At 41.2% G+C, this 19,689-nt stretch overlaps 1 pseudogene; it reads right to left on the minus strand.

The window, feature by feature from the left end:
• Window positions 1–18,218: 18,218 nt before the first annotated feature.
• LOC129519884 (protein FAM98A-like) lies at window positions 18,219–18,784 on the minus strand (annotated as a pseudogene).
• Window positions 18,785–19,689: the final 905 nt, after the last annotated feature.

The following is a 19,689-nucleotide window of genomic DNA, read 5'->3' on the forward strand; positions in this document are numbered from 1 at the left end:
ACTAAAGTGACTATAGAGGGTGACATGTAACCTCAGCATGTGAACAGGGTCCTTCTGCTATAAAGGACATTGTGGAGACAGTTGGGGATTGAGAGCTCTGATGGTTACATGGCAGTAATGTGTCAGCCTCCCCTTTCTGACTCTGATGGAGAATCTCTTTGTAGGAATTACAGAGGATTATGAAACATCAGGTCAGTAATTTACTCTGAGATGTGTCGGGAACATAATTCTTAAAATAGATTCTTCTGGAAGGTTGTGATTGTTTTGGGGAGTAGGTCACAAAAGCACTTTGAGCCTAATATAGCTCTCCCCAGCTCTTGCCTTAGTCTGACTTGTATTATTTAATAAAAACAAGGCAGCACCACACAGTGATGAGAGATGGGGAGCTCTAAGGCTGGTGCTCCTGGGCTTAAATCCCAGCTCAGTCCAGAACTGAGCCTAAACTAATCACTTTGGGTAAATGAGGAAAGATGCCCGCTTTACATAGCTGGGCCTACAGGGCTTGGGCCACACTCCACTACAGATATTTATACCTGAGACCTTGAACAAATTACCTAGTACCTTACTGTTCAGTATTTAGTGCCCTAGATTCTGTATTTTGGGTATTAATGTTTTAAACGAGTATAAATGTTTTAGAGAACAATTTCTGTTAGTGAAATGCGAAAAGATTGTGGACATGGCTGCTAGAAACATCGGGGTGCAGGTGCCCCGGCGTTTCATTGCATCTGAATCTTCGGGGTAAATCCCTAACAGTGCAATTGCTGGGTCGTAGGGCAGGTCTATTTTTAATTCTTTGAGGAACCTCCACACAGTTTTCCAGAGTGGCTGCACCAGTTCACATTCCCACCAACAGTGTAAGAGGGTTCCCTTTTCTCCGCATCCTCTCCAACATTTGTTGTTTCCTGCCTTATTAATTTTCCCCATTCTCACTGGTGTGAGGTGGTATCTCATTGTGGTTTTGATTTGTATTTCCCTGATGGCAAGTGATGCAGAGCATTTTCTCATGTGCATGTTGGCCATGTCTATGTCTTCCTCTGTGAGATTTCTCTTCATGTCTTTTGCCCATTTCATGATTGGATTGTTTGTTTCTTTGGTGTTGAGTTTAATAAGTTCTTTATAGATTTTGGAAACTAGCCCTTTATCTGATATGTTATTTGCAAATATCTTCTCCCATTCTGTAGGTTGTCTTTGAGTTTTGTTGACTGTATCCTTTGCTGTGCAAAAGCTTCTTATCTTGATGAAGTCCCAATAGTTCATTTTTGCTTTTGTTTCTTTTGTTTTTGTGGATGTATCTTTTTTTTTTTTATAAATTAATTTTTATTGGTGTTCAATTTACCAACATACAGAATAACACCCAGTGCTCATCCCGTCAAGTGTCCCCCTCCGTGCCCGTCACCCATTCACCCCCACCCCCCGCCCTCCTCCCCTTCCACCACCCCTAGTTCATTTCCCAGAGTTAGAAGTCTTTATGTTCTGTGTCCCTTTCTGATATCTCCCACACATTTCTTCTCCCTTCCCTTATATTCCCCTTCACTATTATTCATATTCCCCAAATAAGTGAGAACATACACTGTTTGTCCTTCTCCGATTGACTTACTTCACTCAGCATAATACCCTCCAGTTCCATCCACGTTGAAGCAAATGGTGGGTATTTGTTGTTTCTAATGGCTGAGTAATATTCCATTGTATACATAAACCACATCTTCTTTATCCATTCATCTTTCGATGGGCACCGAGGCTCCTTCCACAGTTTGGCTATTGTGGACATGGCTGCTAGAAACATCGGGGTGCAGGTGCCCCGGCGTTTCATTGCATCTGAATCTTCGGGGTAAATCCCCAACAGTGCAATTGCTGGGTCGTAGGGCAGGTCTATTTTTAATTCTTTGAGGAACCTCCACACAGTTTTCCAGAGTGGCTGCACCAGTTCACATTCCCACCAACAGTGTAAGAGGGTTCCCTTTTCTCCGCATCCTCTCCAACATTTGTTGTTTCCTGCCTTGTTAATTTTCCCCATTCTCACTGGTGTGAGGTGGTATCTCATTGTGGTTTTGATTTGTATTTCCCTGATGGCAAGTGATGCAGAGCATTTTCTCATGTGCATGTTGGCCATGTCTATGTCTTCCTCTGTGAGATTTCTCTTCATGTCTTTTGCCCATTTCATGATTGGATTATTTGTTTCTTTGGTGTTGAGTTTAATAAGTTCTTTATAGATTTTGGAAACTAGCCCTTTATCTGATATGTTATTTGCAAATATCTTCTCCCATTCTGTAGGTTGTCTTTGAGTTTTGTTGACTGTATCCTTTGCTGTGCAAAAGCTTCTTATCTTGATGAAGTCCCAATAGTTCATTTTTGCTTTTGTTTCTTTTGTTTTCGTGGATGTATCTTGCAAGAAGTTACTGTGGCCAAGTTCAAAAAGGGTGTTGCCTGTGTTCTCCTCTAGGATTTTGATGGAGTCTTGTCTCACATTTAAATCTTTCATCCATTTTGAGTTTATCTTTATGTATGGTGCAAGAGAGTGGTCTAGTTTCATTCTTCTGCATGTGGATGACCAATTTTCCCAGCACCATTTATTGAAGAGACTGTCTTTCTTCCAGTGGATCGTCTTTCCTCCTTTGTCGAATATTAGTTGACCATAAAGTTCAGGGTCCATTTCTGGATTCTCTATTCTGTTCCATTGGTCTATGTGTCTGTCCACAATAGCCAAACTGTGGAAGGAGCCTCGGTGTCCATCGAAAGATGAATGGATAAAGAAGATGTGGTTTATGTATACAATGGAATATTACTCAGCCATTAGAAACAACAAATACCCACCATTTGCTTCAACGTGGATGGAACTGGAGGGTATTATGCTGAGTGAAGTAAGTCAATCGGAGAAGGACAAACAGTGTATGTTCTCACTCATTTGGGGAATATGAATAATAGTGAAGGGGAATATAAGGGAAGGGAGAAGAAATGTGTGGGAGATATCAGAAAGGGACACAGAACATAAAGACTTCTAACTCTGGGAAATGAACTAGGGGTGGTGGAAGGGGAGGAGGGCGGGGGGTGGGGGTGAATGGGTGACGGGCACGGAGGGGGACACTTGACGGGATGAGCACTGGGTGTTATTCTGTATGTTGGTAAATTGAACACCAATAAAAATTAATTTATAAAAAAAAAAGAAAAAAAAAGAAATGCGAAAAGATAAAAATCCAAGTTTAATCATGAGAAAAATCAGGTTTTTTTAGCCAACAAATGCCCTATTTCTCCTAATGTTTGGTAGAAAATGTTAAAAGATGAAAGAACCACTCTCCTGTCATCACTTTATTAGATACAATTTCTAATTTTCCATGAAGTACCTGGATCACTTTATTTCTTCCCTAATCCTCACTATAGATAACTACTATGGATATTTCAATTTATTCATCCTTTTTGTCTTTTAACAGCCTTTTGCTTTAATATTTTCACATTATTAGATCACTTCACTTGTGTTATTTCAGTCTTGTATTGAAGTTTGAACTGTCTCTTCATTAAGTCTGAAAAGATTTGCCTTTTTTTCTGTAGTGTTAAACATGGATTGTACATTTATTGTCCATTAAATAATCTTTAGTTTTGCCTCAACTGATAAAACCTGTTTTCTGTTTTCTTTAAAAAAAAAATCTGACTATCTGACATGACAGTGAAACCAGATGATGTAGTGAGTTATTTAGGACACAGCACAGAGCATGCAGTGAGCACATAATCAGTGTCAGCTATTACTTTCATAGCTGTATTATCCTCAGTCCTCAGGAGGCCAGGTTGGTTTGATCTTTGGGCTCCAGCCTAGTCAAGTCCATCTTCAAATCTGCCATTTGGGAAAGTATTTGCATACATCTTTTGAGAGGTTTAATTTAACTACAAGCTATTGATGTCTCAGCTGATGTTGTTCAGGAATTTTCTTTTAAAAAAAATGATTTTATTTATTTTTTCATAAGAGACACAGAGAGAAAGGCAGACACATAGGCAGAGGGAGAAACATGTCCCTTCTGGGAGCCCGATGCAGGACTTGATCCCAGGACCTGGGGATCACATCCTGAGTCAAAGGCAGACGCTCAACCATTGAGCTATCCAGGCATCCCATATTCAGGAAATTTCTAAAGAACAATATAAACATTCCCATTCTAGAAAAGCCTTTGTCAAGAGAGAATAATGTGCATCACTGAGATGGAGTGGGGCAGTTTCAACAGGGGGCGCCCTCACCCCTACCACACAGACCCAAAGGAAGAGATGGACTTGACCTTGCAAGAACTTGTCCTTGCTGTACTTTACTATCCCAACTGCAGGAAGAAGGGATCTCCTTGTCACCACAACTCCCCACTCCTCCCCACAAGAGCTCTGCAAATGAGAAGCTGCCACACTTCTAACTCCGGGTTTACTCCAATGAACTCCAGTTTATAACAGCCTTCCCAGCTTCCCCTTTTCTCCTGATAGAAACATAATGTGGAGTCCACTTTTTGGCAAACAGGCTTCAGGCAATGGATTGTTGGAAGGGCCCACAGTGAACCCCCAGCTGAATAGCAACACGCCCATCAGAGGATGTACCTCCAAATATCCATAAGGCCCTAACTTACCCATGGGCTACTTACAAGCAGGCACAGTTACCAAAAAAGGGAAATTGCCCTAAGTCCCCATACTTCCCCAGCTTCCCTCTTTAAAAACAACCCCCATGGGCACTTGACGGGATGAGCACTGGGTGATATGCTATATGTTGGCAAATTGAACTCCAATGAAAATTAATTAATTAATTAATTGATTGATTAATTAAAACAACCCCCCACCCACTGCCTCCTTGCAGACAGCCTCTGGTTTGCTGTCCTGCCCGCTGCTCCCTGGGGGTGTACCCAATAAACTTCTTTTGTGTCCTTTGCTCTGCTTCATGTGAATTCTTTCCTGGCTTGTGTCACGGCTTCCACAGAATCCTCACCCCACATTTGGGGGCCCCCATGCCCCCAGGACAGATACCCCAATTATATACCACCATTGGGGGCTGCACACGGGGAGTCTGTGCACCCCCCATTTGGAGGAGGGAACCCTCACACAAGGAGCCTTTGCCAGTCTGGGACTCTCCCCGTATTCTTCAGGAATTTCTCCAGACTTTTCATCATGGACACACTCTAGGCCTCAGGGAGCTGATGACCTCTGGTGGAGGTGACTCCTTGGGGTCTGAGGGGGAAGGAGCCCCAATGCCGCTGCCCAGAAAGGTGAGGGATTTCCCCTCCTGCTCTGTGGAGGGACACTTTCTGCCTCTCCTCTCTATTTGGGATCCTTCCTCAGTCTAACTCTAGTACTTCTCACACAAGGGAAGGTGTCTGGCTGCGGATGGCTCTCAGGTGTGGTCTGAGAGCTGAGGGCCAACAGGTGAGACTGCCCGCCATCCAGGGCGAAGCACTCCTTCCCTCTGCTTTCCTGCTCTGCCTGCAGTTCTACTCCCAGAGGCCTGAGCAACTGCCCTCTGGCCCCTGTCAAATCCGTGCACCTTACAGACTCAGCTGGGAGCCTTTCCTGAGGCTGGCGACTCTCAGCCACCTGGTTTCCTTGGCCTCCACCGGAGGTCCAGCTGCAGTCCTGATCTGCGGGCAAAGCCGTTCCTGGTGTGAGTGGTGAGCCTTCGCGCTCCTCTTCCCAGCAGGTCTGGCCACACTGGTGTCTGGCTCTCCTTGTTGCCAGAGGATGTCCCCAGGGAGTGCTGTGGGGTTCCCGTGACCCTCTCTGTGGTCATGATGTAGTTTTGGAGTGTCGGTGAGGTTTGGCAGAGTGAGATCTGGAGCCCACAACCAAGAAAGAATTCTTGAGATGTCTTTGATGCAAAATGGTGGTTTTATTAAAGCAGGGGGACAGGACCTGTGGGCAGAAGGAGCTGCTGCCCCACGGTTGTGAGGGGTGGCTGATTATATACTTGGGAGTTGGGGGAGGTAAGGAAAAGGAAGGTTTTCAAAAGAATTTTTGTATGCTAAAGAGGACCTAAAAAATATTGGAAGCCTTGCCATTGTCAAATTAAGATTGTCTTTCCCTTTAGTAAAGCATTAAGATAGTTGGGAGTTTCCTTCTGGAAGTTAGGTTATTGATAAGAATGCTTTTTGTCTTATAAATCACTAAGACATTTTGTAAACTGAGGGAGACTCATGTATAGGATTATAATCTCTATAAATTAACTATTTGTTTTTTGTTCCCCTTAGCTTTAGGGTAGCCAGGAGTGCCTGAGGAATGTCACACATATTCCAATGGGGGGGGAGTGTTGTTTGTGGGGTGTCAGCTTGTGCTTTGTCCTCAGCTAGGCTTCTGTTCCTTCATCAATGACATGCCACCAGAAGTCGGTTGCCAGGTATAGGACTGGTCTTTTTCCAGGTCCGGTAGGTCACTCTGTGAAATGTTGACCTCAAGCCAGAGTTCCATTCCCTTTTGTGATGTTCCCAGTGGGAATCGGCAACCTGTTTCTCCCACAATGGGAATCTTTGAGCTGTGTTCTTAAAGGCTGGAAGAAATCTGAGGTGCCTGGGTGGTTCAGTCAGTTGAGCATTGGACTCTTGGTTTTGGCTCAGGTCTTGATCTCAGGGTGTGAGATTGAGCCCCACATTGGGGGGGGATGAATGAATCTCAGCAGGGAGTCTGCTTGAGATTCTCTCCCTCCGCTCCTCTCCCTCCTTCTCTTTCATATGTATATACTTTTTTTTTTTAAGCTGGAAGAAATCTGACCCCAGGGACTGAAGAAAAATATCTCATCTTTTTATGACTCCTGCCCTCAGTACAAACTCCCAATCAAGACTATGGCTTTCTACAGAACTCTCTTTTAAGATTCTGTTTTCTATAAGTCAATCGGAGAAGGACAAACATTATATGGTCTCATTCATTTGGCGAATATAAAAAATAGTGAAAGGGAATAAAGGGGAAAGGGGAAAAGTGAGTGGGAAATATCAGAAAGGGAGACAGAACATGAGAGACTCCTAACTCTGGGAAACGAACAAGGGGTGATGGAAAGGGAGGTGGGCGGGGGGTGGGGGTGACTAGGTGATGGGCACTGAGGAGGGCACTTGACGGGATGAGCACTGGGTGTTATTCTATATGTTGGCAAATTGAACACCAATAAAAAAAAAAGATTCTGTTTTCTAGCTTGATGTCTTATGCTGGAACTCCTCCCAGGGGTCACAAGTCCTATACATGCCTTGCTCAGTGTCCTAGCCCTAAACCAGGACCCTGATCTAAGAACCTCTTGCAGAATGTCTTTGGTCTCTAACCAGGCTAACCAGCTGCCTTCCAGAATTGACTAAAAAGCTCCATTCAAATTAGTAAGATGGAACTAAATGAACTGAAGATTATTATACTGCTGTGACTCTTGTTTGAAATGTAGCTGGTTCTCTAATGTTTGCTCTTCCAGATTAAGGAAACTTTCTCCTAAGATATCTATGGCTTACAGAAATGTGAACAAATGGAAGCATCTAACTTTTCTCTCCAAAAAGTCTCAGAGAGTATTCTTTCTTTCATGGCAGTCATAATCGTTTCCATAAATTCAATAAGCATCTGTTCTCCTTGTAACAGGACACCAATGGAAACATTGGTTATTTTAGCAAGACTTTGACTGGAATGTCATAGTTGAGAGACACACATAGACTCAGATATGAACAGACAGCTTTAAGGAACTGAGGTTGACTTTATGGATTCAATAAAGCCCCTTGGAAATGTTGGCCTGATACTTTGCTTCCAGGGTTTCCAGCAACCTTACCAGGTGAGTAAAGAATGTCACTTTCTGGGGGGCATCCCTGAGTGGCTTAATGGTTTAGTGCCTACCTTTGGCCCAGGGCACGATCCTGGAGTCCCGGGATCAAGTCCCACATCAGGCTCCCTGCATGAAACCTGCTTCTCCCTCTGCCTGTGTCTCTGCCTCTCTGTGTATGTCTCTCATGATTAAATAAATAAAATATTTTTTTAAAAAAAGAATGTCACTTTCTGGCAGGTGCAGGAGCCTCAGGATATGTTGGGACCTCAAGAAGAGGAATTTGCCCAAATCTATAGGTATTGAAGGCATGTCTGATGGCAATTATTTGACTTGGCTTCTGGCCTAGAGAGGCCTGAAAGTTCAATCAAGATTCCTTATGAAAAATTCCATCAGGGCACCTTGGTGGCTCAGTGGTTGAGCATCTGCCTTCAGTGATCCCGAGGTCCTGGGATTGAATCCCACATTGGACTCCCTGCAAGGAGCCTACTTCTCCCTCTGACTGTGTCTCTGCCTTTCTCTGTGTGTCTCTCATGAATAAATAATTAAAATATTTTTAAAACATGCTTCAGACAAAAACAAACAAAAATAGAAAGCTTTAACAAAGAAATAAAAAGCTTCAGCAATGAATGAATATCAATGTTAATATTCTGGCTGTGATATTGTACTCTAGTTTCATTCAGTGTTACCATTGGAGAAAGCTAAAGGGCACCCAAGATCTCCTTGTGTTATTTCTCACAACTACATGTTAATCTACAGTTATCTCAAAATTTAAAAATTATTTTCTAAAGACTGTATTTATTTGAGAGACAGATAGTGAGAGAGAAAGCATGAGCAGGGGAGAGGGAGAAGCAGGCTCCCCTCTGATCAAGGAGCCCCATGCAGAGCTTGATCCCAGAACCCTGAGATCATGACCTGAGCCAAAGGCAGACACTTAGCTGATTGAGCCACCCGGGTGCCCCTCAAAATTTGAAAATTAATTTTAAAACTACACAGCTCAGATTTAGGAAGGCAGATGGAAACAGCATTTTTAGTGTCAATTAACACCTAGAAACTTGTGCTTACTGAAGATGAATGTGTCACTATTTTGTCTTATCTCATTGTTGGTGATCCAGTCATCCATTCAATAAATAACTGTATTTGGGGACACCTGGGTGGCTCAGCAGTTGAGTGTCTGCCTTCAGCTCAGGGCATGATCCCACGGTACTGAGATCGAGTCCTGCATTTGGCTCCCTGCATGGAGCCTGCTTCTCCCTCTGCCTCTGTTTCTGTCTCTCTCTGTGTCTCTCATGAATAAATAAATAAAATCTTTTAAAAAATTAAATAACTGTATTTGTATTCAACAATATGTGGATTCAACAAATATATATTGAGTGCCTATTAGGTGTGATATACTTATATAATATACATATATAATATACAATGTACCTATATAAGAGGAAGTAGTGTTAACTACAAATACCATTTATTAGGACACTGTTACAGGAACATACACATGTACTCTTTTTTTTTCCATAAAAAAAGCCTATGGGGTTTGGTGTTATCATCATTACCATTTTATTATTTTTTTAATAATAAATTTATTTTTTATTGGTGTTCAATTTGCCAACATACAGAATAACACCCAGTGCTCATCCCCTCAAGTGCCCCCCTCAGTGCCCATCACCCATTCACCCCCACCCCCCGCCCTCCTCCCCTTCCATCACCCCTAGTTCGTTTCCCAGAGTTAGGAGTCTCTATGTTCTGTCTCCCTTTCTGATATTTCCCACACATTTCTTCTCCCTTCCCTTCTATTCCCTTTCACTATTATTTATATTCCCCAAATGAATGAGAACATATAATGTTTGTCCTTCTCCGATTGGCTTACTTCACTCAGCATAATACCCTCCAGTTCCATCCACATTGAAGCAAATGGTGGGTATTTGTCGTTTCTAATGGCTGAGGAATATTCCATTGTATACATAAACCACATCTTCTTTATCCATTCATCTTTCGATGGACACCGAGGCTCCTTCCACAGTTTGGCTATTGTGGACATTGCTGCTAGAAACATCGGGGTGCAGGTGTCCTGGCTTTTCACTGCATCTGAATCTTTGGGGTAAATCCCCAACAGTGCAATTGCTGGGTTGTAGGGCAGGTCTATTTTTAACTCTTTGAGGAACCTCCACACCGTTTTCCAGAGTGGCTGCACCAGTTCACATTCCCACCAACAGTGTAAGAGGGTTCCCTTTTCTCCACATCCTCTCCAACATTTGTGGTTTACTGCCTTGTTAATGTTCCCCATTCTCACTGGTGTGAGGTGGTATCTCATTGTGGTTTTGATTTGTATTTCCCTGATGGCAAGTGATGCAGAGCATTTTCTTATGTGCATGTTGGCCATGTCTATGTCTTCCTCTGTGAGATTTCTCTTCACATCATTACCATTTTACTGTGAGTATAAGTTTTTAAAAGTTAAGCACATGACTTTCAAAAATGTGGAGTCAACATGTGTCATAGATTTTATTCAATTGTTAAGTAATATGGAGATCATAAGAGAAAACTGCTTCCAAGGGCTTTTGTAAAACAGAAGTTTGTAGAGTTCATCAGTAAAGGCATTTTTGACAATACATCAAGAAAAGAATGTGAGAATACGATTTCTAGGTCAGATAGAAAAATGAGTAATGTCCTACAGGGCAATAAAACCCATAATCTTTGGGTTTGTCTTTTTCTCAGACATAAATCAGGCTAACAGTGCGCAATGGGGTCTAGTTAAATAGTAAATCACAAAGTCAAACAGAAATATTCTGAGAGATAAATAAATAAGCCATGGGTTGGTTTGCTAAACAATGCTGCAGTATGCCATTGACAGTGTATTCAACCATCCTCTTAGGTTATTCCCAAGTTTTGAATAATTGTTTATTAACAAAATTGATAGTAGGAGGGAGGGGCAAGATGGCGGAAGAGTAGGGGTCCTCAACTCACCTGGCCCCACAAACTTACCTAGATAACTTTCAAAACTTCCTGAACATCTATGAATTCAACCTGAGATTTAAAGAGAGAACAGTTGTAATACTACAGGGAGAAAAGTTTTCACTTCTAACAAAGTAAGAAGGCAAAAATAAAAATAATTAAGTGGGGGAGGGGAACCGCGACTAGCAGGGCTAAAGCGGAGCACCAAAAGCCTCCGGGGCAGGAAAGCCCAGCCCTGAAGAAGCAGGAACTTTAAAAATTTGTGCCAGGATTTTCCCCGACAGAAAAGTGCTCATCAGGGAAATCAGGCAAAATTGCAAGACGGGCAGCTAAGCCTCAAGATTCCTGGAGTCACTATAAGAGGAGGGGTGCCCCGGGAAAGCTCACTGCAAACCACAGTCTGATATTGGTAAAGGGCTGGAGTGCTGCAGCCTCTGGGGCATTTGGGAGAAGCCAATCATTAGGCCAGCCGGCTCCAGAGCTGCCTTTACCCTAGAGGCTGGCAACAGGAGGTGGCTATGTCCCATTCCCTTCAGGAGAGGTGGGCCCTGGGAGTGCAGGTCCAGCAGCACAGGGCCCCAGATCCTGGGCACCCAAGCTGACAAAGCCGGCAATCCTCCGTTCCCCCTGGGACAGGTGGAAGTGGGAAGGGCACAGTAAAGAAAGAATTCTCCTGCTGCTGGGTGCCCCACAAGCTGTGCAGATCAGTGCAGCTGAGCCTGCCCCCAGAAGCATCTAGGTCAGTGCAGACTGGGAGACTGTAGTTAGTTACTCTCGAGGAGCTCAACTCCAGAACTGGAAATCTGGCCACTGCCATTTTTGTTTTTCCTCTTTGTTTCACTGTGTGCCTGGGAGAGGTGGGGCCTCAAGGGAACAAAGGCCTCACAGAATAAACAGCTCATACTGAGCCCAGCACCTGGCAAGGGGCAGGGCATCTCCACCCAGCCACAGACACCTGAGAATCATCACAGCAGACCTCCCCCAGAAGAACTTCTGGAAGAACAAGGGAAGAACAAATTTATTGACCAAATAAGCAGTACTGGAAAGCGCCAGGACTGAGGGAAAATAGTATATAGAACTAGAGGGTCCTTTTTTTTTTTTCATTCTTTTTCCATTACCACTCATTTTTATATCAGACTAAAAATTTCCAACATTTTTTCTTTTTCCACCTTAACTACAGTATTTTACTGGCTCTTCATTTTTCAGTTTTTTCCTTTTTGACATATTTCATATTTCTATAATTACATATCTTATATATATTGTTCACTTCTGAATTTCCTTCAACATATTCAATTTAATTTTGCTAGATATACAAGATATGGGTATTTGTTTTTAGTCTTTTATTTTTTTTCTGCCTCGTTTTGTTTTACAATGGTGGAAATTAGTACCTTATAAAACATGACCAACATACACCCAGAACCAAGTGGAATTCAGTGTTGGTTCATTCTCTGAGATTATATTCTCTCTTCCTTCCCATTCTGCCCTCCTCTTTTATCTTGTTTATGTTTTTGTGGTCAGTGTTGGGGGTTTATATAAGTATTGCTGGTTTATATAAATTTGGGATTGAGCATCTTCTAACATAAAGAACAAAATACACTCAGAACAAAGAGGATCACCCTCTAGGACCCCTGAGGTAGACTACATTCTCTCTCCATTACCAGTTCCTCACCACCACCATCTCCCCCCTCTTTTTTTCTTTTTCCTCTTATTTTCTTTTCCTTTTTTCTTCTTTGTTTTTGGTTTTTTATTTTTAGTACTTTGTTTTAAAATTTGCTTTTCACTTTAGTGGTCCTTTTATTTTGTTCTGTTCTTTTCCTTCTATTTTCTGGTCTCTGACCTCTTTGGAAGCATCTAGAGTGTATTTTACATGTAAAGGTCGTGGTTGATATTTTTGACTCAGCCTGCTCATACAGCCACTTTGCACTGGATAAAATGACTGGAAGGAAGAATTCACCACAAAAGAAAGAACTGGAAACAATACTTTCTGCTACAGAATTACAGAATTTGGATTTAAATATGATGTCAGAAATTCAATTCAGAAGTACAATTATAAAGCTACTGGTGGCTCTGGAAAAAGTGTAAAGACTCTAGAGATTTCGTTATTGCAGAATTGAGATCTAATCAGGCCAAAATTAAAAATCAATTAAATGAGATGCAATCCAAACTGGATGTTCTAACTACTAGGGTTAATGAGGTGGAAGAAATAGTGACATAGAGGACAAATTGATGGTAAGGAAGGAAGCTGAGAAAAAAAAGAAAAACAATTAAGAACCCATGAGGAAAGTCTTAGGGAAATAAATGATACATTGAAAAGGAAGGATATACTTCTAATTGGGATTCCAGAAGAGGCTGAGAGAGAGAGAGAGGACCACAAAGTATATTTGAACAAATCATAGCTGAGAATTTTCCAAATTTGGGGAAGGTAACAGTTATTCAGATCCAAGAGATAAAGAGGACCACCCCCCAAAAAAATCAATAAAACTGTTCAACACCTTGACATTTAATAGTGAAACTTGCAAACTTCAAAGATAAAAATAAAAGTTTTAAGTAGCAAGAGACAAGAGATTCTTAACTTATATGAGGAGAAATAGATTATTAGCAGACCTCTCCACAGAGACCTGGCAGGCCAGAAAGGGCTGGCATGATATATTCAGGATACTGAGAAAAACCTGCAGCCAAGAATACTTTATCCAGCAAGGCTGTCATTCAGAATAGAAGGAGAGATAAAGAGCTTCCAGGATAGACAGCAACTGAAAGAATATGAGGCCCCCAAACTGGCTCTGCAAGAAATATTAAGGGGGACCCCGTAAAAGAAGGAAGGAGCCCAAAGAAACAATCCAAAAAACAGGGACTGTATAGGTATTACTATGACACTATATTCATATCTTTCAATAGTTACCCTGAATGTGAATGGCTAAATAATTCCATCAAAAGACACAGGGTATCAGACTGGATAAAAAAGCAAGACCCATCTATATGCTGTCTACAAGAGACTCATTTTAGATCTAAGGACGCCTCCAGCCTGAAAATGAGGGGGTGGATACCATTTACCATTCAAATGATCCTCAAAAGAAAGCTGGGGTAGCAATCCTCATATTGAATAAATTAAGTTTATACCAAAGTCTCTAATAAGAGATAAAGAGGAACACTATAACATATTTAAGGAGTCCATGCAACAAGAAGACCAATTATGAATATTTATGCCCCTAATGTGGGAGCAGACAAGTATATCAATCAATTAATAACCAACAAGTAAAGAGATACTTAGATAATAATATATTAAGAGTAGGAGACTTCAACATTGCACTTTCAGCAAATGACAGATGTGCTTAGAATAAGCACAACATCACCGAAGAAACAAGGGCCTTAAATGATACACTGGACAGAATAGATTTGACAGATATATACAGAACTTTCCATCCAAATGCAACTGAATGCACATTCTTCTCAAGTGCACATGGAACTTTCTTCAAAATAGACCACATATTGGGTCACAAATCAGGTCTCAACTGATACCAAAAGATTGGGATTGTCCCGGCATATTTTCAGACCACAGTGCTTTGAAACTAGAACTCAATCACAAGAAGAAACTTGAAAGAAACCCAAACACATGGAGGTTAAAGAGCATCCTACTAAAAGATGAATGGGTCCACCAGGAAATTAGAGAAGAATTAAAAAGATTCATGGAAACTAATGAGAATGAAGATACAACCATTCAAAATCTTTGGGATACAGCAAAAGCAGTCCTAAGAGGGAAATACATCGCAACACAAGCCTTCCTAAAAAAAATTGGAAAAACTCAAATACACAAGCTAATCTTGCACCTAAAGGAATTGGAGAAAGAATAGCAAATAAAGTGACACCATGCAGAAGAAGAGAGATAATAAAGGTTCAAGCAGAACTCAATGAAATAGAGATCACAAGAACTGTGGAACAGTTCAGCAAAACCAGGAGCTGGTTCTTTGAAATAAGTAATAAGATAGATAAACCCCTAGCCAGCCTCATTAAAAAGAAAAGACTCAAATTAATAAAGTCACAAATGAAAGAGGAGAGATCACAACCAATACCAAGGAAATACAAACGATTTTAAAGACGTCTTATGAGCAGCTTTATGCCAACAAATTAGGCAATTTAGAAGAAATGGATGCATTTCCGGAAATCTGCAAATTACCAAAACTGGAACAGGAAGAAATAGAAAACTGGGACAGGCCAATAACCAGCGAGGAAATTGAAGCAATCATCAAAAATCTCCCAAGAGACTTCATCAAGATAAGAAGCTTTTGCACACAGCAAAAGAAACAGTCAACAAAACTAAAAAACAACCTACAGAATGGGAGAAGATATTTGCAAATGACCTATCAGATAAAGGGCTAGTATCCAAGATCTATAAAGAACTTATTAAACTCAACAGCAAAGAAACAAACAATCCAATCATGAAATGGGCAAAAGACATGAACAGAAATCTCACAGAGGAAGACATTGACATGGCCAACAAGCACATGAGAAAATGCTCTGCATCACTGGCCCTCAGGGAAATACAAATCAAAACCACAATGAGATACCACCTGAGATACCATACCAGTGAGAATGGGGAAAAATAACAAGGCAGGAAACAACAAATGTTGGGGAGGATGTGGAGAAAGGGGAACCCTCTTGCACTGTTGGTGGAAATGTGAACTGGTGCAGCCACTCTGGAAAACTGTGTGGAGGTTCCTCAAAGAGTTAAAAATAGATCTTCCCTACGACCCAGCAATTGCACTGCTAGAGATTTACTCCAAAGATACAGATGCAGTGAAACACTGGGACACCTGCACCCCAATGTTTACAGCAGCAACATCCACAATAGCCAAACTGTGGAAGGAGTCTCAGTACCCATTGAAAGATGAATGGATAAAGGGATATTACTGAGGCATTAGAAACGACAAATACCCACCATTTGCTTCAATGTGGATGGAACTGGAGGGTATTATGCTGAGTGAAATAATTGGAGAAGGACAAACATTATATGGTCTCATTCATTTGGGGAATATAAAAAATAGTGAAAGGGAATAAAGGGGAAAGGAGAGAAAATGAGTGAGAAATATCAGAGAGGGAGACAGAACATGAGAGACTCCTAACTCTGGGAAACGAACAAGGAGTGGTGGAAAGGGAGGTGGGCGGGGGGGGGTGGAGGTGACTGGGTGATGGGCACTGAGGGGGGCAGTTGATGGGATGAGCACTGGGTGTTATGCTATATGTTGGCAAATTGAACCCCAATTAAAAAAAATCTCCCAAGAAACAAAAGTCCAGGGACAGATGGCTTCCCAGGGCAATTCTACCAAACATTTAAAGAAATAATACCTATTCTACTACAGCTGTTTCAAAGGAGAGGAAAGGAGGGAATACTTCCAAATTCGTTCTATATGGCCAACATTACCTTGATCCCAAAACCAGACAATGACTCCACCAAAAAAGCAGAATTATAGACCAATATCCCTGATGAACAGGGATGCAAAAATCTCACCACGATACTAGCCATTAGGATCCAACAATACATTAAGAGGATTATTCACCATGACTAAGTGGGATTTATCTCCAGAATGCAGGGGTGGTTCAACACTCGTAAAACAATCAACGTGATAGATCACATCAACAAGAGAAAAAACAAGAACCATATGATCCTTCCAATAGATGCAGAGAAAGCATTTGACAAAATACAGCATCCTGATTAAAACTCTTCAAAGCGTAGGGATACAGGGGACATTCCTCAATATCATAAAAGCTATTTATGAAAAGCCCACAGTGAATATCATTCTCAATGGGGAAAAACTGAGAGCCTTTCCCCTAAGATAAGGAACATGACAGGGATGTTCACTCTCACCACTGTTATTCAACACAGTACTAGAAGTCCTAGCCTCAGCAATCAGACAACAAAAAGAAATAAAAGGCATTCATATTGGTAAAGAAGAAGTCAAACTCTCTCTCTTTCCAGATGACATGGTACTGTATATAGAAGATCCAAAAGAGGGCAGTCAGGGTGGCTCAGCGGTTTAGTGCTGCCTTCGGCCCAGGGCCTGATCCTGGAGACCTGGGATTGAGTCCCACCTCGGGCTCCCTGCATGGAGCCTGCTTCTCCCTCTGCTTGTGTCTCTGCCTCTCTCTGTCTCTCTCTGTGTCTCTCATGAATGAATAAATAAAATATTTTTTTAAAAAAGAAAGAAAGCCCAATAGACTCCACCCCAAGATTGCTAGAACTCATACAGCAGTTCAGCAATGTGGCAGGATATAAAATCAATGCACAGAAATCAGTTGCATTTCTACACACTAACAATGTGTGTAACACTTTGAGGTTCCTCAAAGTGTTAAAAATAGAGCTACCCTATGACCCAGCAATTGCACTACTGGGTATTTATCTCAAAGACACAGATGCAGTGAAATGCTGGGACACCTGCACCCCAGTGTTCACAGCAGCAATGTCCACAGTAGCCAAACTGTGTTAGGAGCCTGGATATACTTCGACAGATGAATGGATAAAGAAGATGTGGTATATATACACAATGGAATATTCCTCAGCCATTAGAAAGGACGAATACTCAGCATTTTCTTCGAAGTGGATGGAACTGGAGGGTATTACGCTGAGTTAAGTAAATCAATTAGAGAAGGACAATCATATGGTTTCACTCATACGGGAAATATAAGAAATAGTGAAAGGGATTATAAGAGAAAGGAGGGGAACTGAGTGGGAAAAATTAGAGAGGGAGACAAACTGTAAGAGACTCCTAACTCTGGGAAACAAAGGGTTGGGGAAGGGGAGGTGGGCGGGGGATTGGAGTAACTGCATGATGGACACTGAGAAGGGCACTTGATGAGATGAGCACTGGGTGTTATACTATATGTTGGCAAATTAAACTTAAATAAAAACAAATGTAAAAAATATACACCAGAAAAATTGTCATAAAATACTTCTTGAGAAAGACACCATAATTCGCTGGGAAAAAACACACAAAATTTTTTTTCTTATATTCGTTAATTTACTAAAATTGCTTATTCCTAGTCAATTATATTTTTTTAAAAACTCTTAACAGTTAATGTGTGGCATAAAAATAATTCTGAATTATTTTCACATACTGGATTATGTTATTATGGCATACAGTCAACAAACCTAGTTTGCCAATCGAAACATGTAAGATTCATAGTGACTGGATTAAAAACCAAAAACGTTTACATCCTTTTTTGTCCAGTCAATGGAAAGGAGGGTGGTAACATTTTATGATAAAGACCTTAAAAATTAATTGCCTCAAAGTTCAAGGATAAAATTTTTAAAAGGACTTAAGTCTTCATTCTTTTTACATTATACCTAGTTTATTTCAGCTTATAAATCAAAGTGTAAAGTTTCCTTTTTGAAAAAGAAACATGCTAACAAGTTCAAAAAAATAGTAAAATACTAATTTCTCTTTAAGGTAGATAGGATTTAAACCCAAAACTCATTTAGTAACAATCAATAATATGCACATTAGGTTCCCATTAAGAGAAATTAACTTGATTCATTTCAAACAAATGTGAACTATGCCTTTAATACACTACAATCTGGTACTAAAGGTCTTACTTTTTTTTCAATCCCGCTGAAGAATTGGAACATAGTTATATTGGCTGGAGGTTTGGACATTTCCTAGAGCAATACATATGCCTTTCATCTCTTGAAAGACCTCACTACGGCCTCCTTCTTGGGCTTTTTTTGGAGGAGTATTCACACAGAGCATTCTGGCAGCTTCTAGTTCTGAGAAGAGGTATGTGAGCAAAAGGAGGCAGTTCTGAACGAGAAGGCGCTTGGTCACATCCCCAGATGTCAGTGACAGATATGGACAGTTCATCTCCCCTAGTAGCCAGCCCACTCACCTCAAGCTGGAACTCTTCGGCTTCACTCGGGCTGTTAGTTGCTTGCACATTTTCCTCTAGTTTACAGAACACTCTTAATTCAGACACCGTCCAAGCACAGAGTTTGGTAAACTCGGGGGAACTGGCTCCAGCAGAGACTGCCTGAGACAGAGCACCATCTTCCAACAGTGGACCCTTGTAACCTAGCTCTTCCAATGACTCCAAGATGTCAGTCTCCATGAGGTCACACTCCATGCTACTGTGGTATTCAAATTTCTGAGTCTCAGGCTCCCCTCTTCGCCGGCAACGCCCACACAAAATTAATAGTAAATCAGACCCTTAGTAACTAGGCAAGCCCAATTTTGAATACTGTTTTAACTCCAAATCTTGTTTTTTTCCTAAGAAGACACACTGCCATTGAATGTCTCCAGCCTAGTGATATAAGCAGGCAAGTAAAGTACAATGAGGTATAAAAACGTAATTATAGAAATATAAAAGGCGGGGAGAGGTGTCTGGCTCGCTCAGCTGGAGAAGTATGTGACGCTTGACCTTGAGGTAGGGAGTTTGAACCCGGCAATGGTGCACAGATTATTAAAATAAATAAATAAACTTCAGGCACCTCGGTGGCTCAATGGTTGAGCGTTTGCCTTTGGTTCGTGGTCCCAGGGTCCTAGGATTGAGTCCTGCAGCAAGCTCCCTCCAGGGAGCCTGCTTCTCCCTCTGCCTATGTCTCTGCCTCTCTCTGTGTGTCTCTCATGAACAAACAAATAAAATCTTTTAAAATACTACTAATAAAATTAATTAATTAATTAATCAATTAATTAATAAACTTTAAAAAAGAAACATAAACAGGATGTCTTGAGGAAATATGGAGTCAATTATCCTTTAATGGGCATGCTAGTCAGGTGAGATTATTCAAGTTCATTTAGAGACAGGTGTTTATAATCAGTCAGTCATGCATACAAGGGAAGAAATGGTGTCCCAGGAAGAAGAAAAAGCAAGTGTTATATGCACAGGTATGAGGATAATGGAACATTTTGAGATTAAAGATAGATTTATTTTAAGATTTTGATATAGTGTTGAAAGAAACAAACTAAACTATAGAGAACTGATGGTTCCCAGAGGGGAGGCTGGGAAGGGTGGGAGTAGGTGACGAGGAT

This window comes from Nyctereutes procyonoides, unplaced genomic scaffold, assembly GCF_905146905.1.
Source record: "Nyctereutes procyonoides isolate TBG_1078 unplaced genomic scaffold, NYPRO_anot_genome, whole genome shotgun sequence".
Classification (NCBI taxonomy): domain Eukaryota; kingdom Metazoa; phylum Chordata; class Mammalia; order Carnivora; family Canidae; genus Nyctereutes; species Nyctereutes procyonoides.